Here is a 6,000-nt window from a genome sequence, read left to right as displayed (position 1 = left end):
GTAAATAGAGATAAAATACTATATTCATTTAATTGTTCTTGATGTTTCAAGTTCCTAGCCAGGACAGATAGATTTAATCAGAAAAGAGTTTCTGATGAGAAAATCTTTTTAATCAAGAAATGGAATCAAAAGAGAACATAATATTCATAGCAAATGGAGTTTAACATAAACCATGACTCCAGCTTGAGTTGGGATTTTGTAACAGAGAGATTCTAGTGCATGGTAACATATGATTATAGGTTCATTTAAGGTAAACCTTATTACTAATTGGGTGGCCATGGCATGCTATGCTAGGTGTTAACCATGGTCTATGAGGTGCATAAAATGATTTAAAGAAATAATTTATGGTACGAAAGAGTTCTGATGGTATTAAGAGTTGATATCATATCTCATTGCCAATTAGTGGTGAGCCTAGTAAGTCACACACATACACAAGTTATCACCTAATTAATATGATTTAATTAATTAATTAAAGAGTTTAATTGATTAATTAAATAGGTTTAGTTTGCAATTAGATTGCAAAGTCCCTAGCATGACTTGAAACCAAATCTAGATTGTTGGATGTATAGTATAAGTTAAATTTATATTTAAAGTGTTTAAATATGAATTTAATTAATGAGAAATTAATTAATAGAGATTAATTAATTAATTTATATTTGATATAAATTAATTAGAAGAAGAGAAATAATTATTTTGGATTAAGAACTCAAAATTAAGACACAGGGGCATTTTGGTCATTTCGCAGTGTGACACATGGCATTACACATAAGCTTGCCAAATGTCTTTTAATCATGTAAGATGATTAAAATTAAGATTAAATATAGGTTTGACACTTGGCACAATTTGATTGGGTCACTTAAACCTAGAGTTAATCAAAGGGTGACATGTGGCAAGGGTTTAATGTGTTAGCCTAGCTATATAAGTGTTGTTATGAGAAAAATAAAAGACAACCAGCAGCCACACTCCTTTGTCATGCCATTTTGAAGCTCTCCCTCTCTTCTTCTTCATCTCTCATCAATTCAAAGAGATTAGCCATCAATCTCTTGAATTAAAAATACTAGAAATCGTTTATAGTGTCCTATTTACATCTTTAATCTCTTAAAAGGCAGAACTTGATTTTCTAAATAATAGAAAAAGCTTTAGAAGCCGTTCAAGGGCTGCCATAGGTGTTATTGGTGTGGACATGCTAGAGGGACAACATTTGGTGTCCTGAAGATGAATCTCAAAGGCGCAAATACGCTGCAGTGCATCAAGAGGTTAGTGTAATCATTCTTGATTTAATCTAGGGTTCTAAAATTAATCTGATTAATTTTAAAAACTTAAATGGCAAATACAGATCAAAAAACATATTAAAAGAGTTTTAATAAATTGTTTATCATTGAAATCAAATAGATAAAAATAAATCTTGCATGATGCATATGACCCTAGGTGAAATTTTTTGAATTCAATGGTATAAACTTGTATTTTTCACGCTTCTATTCTTTCAACGCGGGGCAAAATTTCAGGTCATTCTAAGTTGTGTAGACCAAGTTATGGTCAATTTACCAATGCTTGACAGAATGCATCAAAATGTTAACTTTAGGTCATTTTTAGGTCACTTTTGGTTTGGCCAGTTTTGGTACTTGAATTTGTGCAAGCTATTTGGCTTGGTTCTGGCAATTTCTAGGCTTTGGTGTCTTCATAAGAATTGTAGATATATTTCTAAACTATTCATGGTAAAAATTTCAAGTCATTTGGACTTGTTTTGAGTGAGTTATGGTCAAAACACTAACTGCTGCCCAAATGGTCAATTTCCAGGCTTTCAAGTCTCTAATCCGGATTTGGTCATTTGTCAAGTCACCTTCTAGGCAGAATTTTGGTGAGCTTCCTTCATGAAAGTTGGCACATTTTATGCCTTGTTTCACCTCCAATTGGTCTCATACCAATTGGAGTCACACACTTAAGGTTCTAAGTCAAAACATACACTGCCCTATTACACATTGTTTATCCTTACTAATTACACATCCAACACTTACCAAATTAACTCTTCCATGCCAATTCTGGTTTGTACCTTAACACTAACACACTTTAACAACACATTTTTAGTCATTTTGGACAGCTTGTAACCATTCTTAATATGCACACTATAAAACAGAATTTTCCAAAGTCCATTTACATCATTTAACCACATGAACATACCCGTTTTACATACCCAATTCCAAACCATTATACACATATCCATGCTGACATCAATAATAACATCTTAAACAACCATAAACAAGTAAAAACAAGCTACATATACTGAATTTCCATGACTACCAAAATGTACATCTCCATTAAAACATCAAACTTCAAAAATTCTTCCATAAATCAACTACCCACAACCTTGGTTACACTTTTAATGAAACAAGAATTGAAAACACTCACTTACCACATTTGAAGTTCTTCAAACCTCACCAAAACTTAACTTTCTTGCTCCTAGTATGCTGCCCAAGGTATGGAGGTCAAGTTTAATGAAGGGAGCTTAAGGTTTTTATGGCTAAATCATGGTGCATGGAGGTGTTTTCACTTTGCCCATTGGAGCTTTCATGGGAGAGCTTTGAAGGAACGGAAGCGTGAAAAACACAAGTTTATACCATTGAATTCAAAAATTTTCACCTAGGGTCACATGCATCATGCAAGATTTATTTTTATCTATTTGATTTCAATGATAAACAACATATTAAAACTCTTTTAATATGTTTTTGGATCTGTATTTGCCATTTAAGATTTTAAAATTAATCAGATTAATTTTAGAACCCTAGATTAAATCAAGAACAATTACACTAACCTCTTGATGCATCTGCAGCTGTCTGCGCTTTGAGATTCGTCTTGTGACACCAGATGTTGTCCCTCTAGCTTGTCCACACCAAGAACACCTATGGCAGCCCTTGAACAGCTTCTAAAGCCTTTTCTATTAATTAGAAATTCAAGTTCTGCCTTTTAAGAGATTAGAGATGTAAACAGGACACTAGAAATAATTCCTAGTGTTCTTAATTCAAGAGATTGATGGCTAATCTCTTTGAATTGATAAGAGATGAAGAAGAAGAGATAAAAACCCTCAAAGTGGCGTGACAAAGGAGTGTGGCTGCTGGTTGTATTTTATTTTCTCATAACAACACTTAAATAGCTAGGTTAACACATTAAACCCTTGCCACATGTCACCCTTTGATTAGCTCTAGGTTTAAGTGACCCAATCACATTGTGCCAAGTGTCAAACCTATATTTAATCTTGATTTTAATCATCTTACATGATTAAAAAACATTTGGCAAGCTTATGTGTTATGCCATGTGTCACCATCTCATGGTGCCACGTGTCACACTGCAAAATGACCAAAATGCCCCTGTGTCTTAATTTTAAGTTCTTAATCCAAAATAATTATTTTCTTCTTCTAATTAATTTATATCAAATATAAATTAATTAATTAATCTCTATTAATTAATTTCTCATTAATTAAATTCATATTTAAACACTTTAAATATAAATTTAACTTATATTATACATCCAATAATCTAGATTTGGTTTCAAGTCATGCTAGGGACTTTGCAATCTAATTGCAAACCAAACCTATTTAATTAATCAATTAAACTCTTTAATTAATTAATTAATTAAATCATATTTAATTAGGTGATAACTTGTGTATGTGTGTGACTTACTAGGCTCATCACTAATTGGCAATGAGACATGATATCAACTCTTAATATCATCAGAACTCTTTCTTACCATAAATGATTTCTCTAAATCATTTTATGAACCTCATAGACCATGGTTAACACCTAGCATAGCATGCCATAGCCACCCAATTAGTAATAAGGTTTACCTTAAATGAACCTATAATCATATGTTACCATGCACTAGAATCTCTCTGCATACAAAATCCCAACTCAAGCCGAGTCATGGTTTATGTCAAACTCCATTTGCTATGAATATTATGTTCTCTTTTAATTCCAGTTCTTGATTAAAAGATTTTCTCATCGTAAACTCTTTTACAATAAATTTATCTGTCTCGGCCAGGAACTTGAAACATCAAGAACAATTAAATGAACATAGGATTTTATCTCTATTTACTTAGAGGAACAGATTCCATCTTGATCAACATCTACCTCCATATATAACTAGTAGGAGCCAACACATGCCCATATACCCATACACAGTACAAGTATGAAAGCAGTATCAAACTCAAACTACCTATATACAAGATAACTGTGCTATCTCGTGTCTAAAGATTATATGCATCGATATGATTTATGACAAAACATTGACAAGAGTAAACTCCATGTGCTTGTCATAAGTGTCACTGGTTCGGCCTACTTATCATTTATAAGTGCCTATCATGTTTGTCATATGGCATGAGACTCACCATTCCATCTTATTTATATCTCATATAAATAACTTGGGAACAAACATGAATACAATCTTTCTGGATAAGTCATGTCCTTATTATGAAGTATCCTCGATTGTGAACCTATTTATGATACTTTGTGCTAGAAATATTGTCACTCATATTCTTAACAACTTAAGAATAATATTTCTAACAAAATATCAATGGACCTTTTCTATTACACATAAATATATTATGTAAACGGAAAAGTGGAAATGCCTTTTATTAATAAAAATATATACAAGATACATACTAAATGATATGCTCTAGGGCATACTACTAACAATTTCCCATTAGCACTAGAGCCATTCATTACAATATCTTAGACCTATCTTCTCAAGATGTCGGTCTAACTGAGTCTGTGACATAGGCTTAGTGAATGGATCAGCTGGATTTTCAGCTGATGCTATTTTTCTACATGGCTATATCGCCTTTGCCCAACTATATGTCTGATAATGTGGTAGTGCCTCTCTGTGTTTGGATTTTGGGTGAGACTTTAGTTCCTTAGTCTGTATGACTACTCCATTATTGTCACAGTGTAGTGGAACTGCTGACTCAATGGAAGGAACTACTGTAAGTTCTGTCACGAACTTCTTTATCCAAACAACTTCCTTTGCAGCATCTGATGCAGCAATATACTCAGCCTCAGTAGTGGAATCTGCAATGTGCTCGCTTGGAACTCTTCCAACCGATCAACCTCCATTACAAATGAACACATATCCAGAGGTAGACTTTCTATCATCGATATCCGATTGGAAATCGAATCGATAACCATCCAATTGCAAGTCTCCAACTCCATAAATCTAGAATAAATCATTAGTTATTCTCAAGTTCTTAAGGTTATTCTTGACCGCTATCCAGTGTTCCAATCCTGAATTGGATTGATACCGCTAGTCAAACTAATAAAGATATGCGATATCCTGCCTAGTACACAACATTGCATACATTAAACTTCCAATAGCCAAAGCATATGGAATCCTAACCATCTTATCTCTTTCTTCAGGTGTCTTTGGAGACATCTCTTTAGAAAGATGGATACCATGTCTCACTGGTAACAATCCTCTCTTAGAATCAAGCATGTTAAACCTCTTTAACACCTTTTCAAAGTATAGACTTTAGGATAAACCAATTATTCTTTTCGCTCTATTTCTATAGATGTGAATCCCAAGAATATAGGTTGCCTCCCCTAAGTCTTTCATGGAGAATGTATTTGACAACCATACCTTTATAGTCGTCAACATACCTGTGTCATTACCCATCAACAGTATGTCATCCACATATAAGACAAGGAAAGTGATAGCACTGTCACTAACCTTCTTATATACACATGGCTCATCCTCATTTTTGATAAAACCAAAGGATTTAATGGCTTCATCAAAATGGATGTTCCAACTCCTCGAAGCTTGTTTCAACCCATAAATGGATCGCTTTAGCTTGCATACCTTGGAACCATCTTGGGATTCAAATCCCTTAGGTTGTTCCATGAAAATGTTTTCTTCAATGTATCCATTGAGAAAAGCTGTTTTGACATCCATCTGCCAAATCTCATAATCATAGTACGCAGCTATTGCTAATAAAATCCTAATTGATTTAAGCATGG

This window comes from Hevea brasiliensis, chromosome 7 (genome assembly GCF_030052815.1).
Source record: "Hevea brasiliensis isolate MT/VB/25A 57/8 chromosome 7, ASM3005281v1, whole genome shotgun sequence".
NCBI classification, from domain to species: Eukaryota; Viridiplantae; Streptophyta; class Magnoliopsida; order Malpighiales; family Euphorbiaceae; genus Hevea; species Hevea brasiliensis.
Note: the sequence above shows the minus strand (reverse complement) of the source record.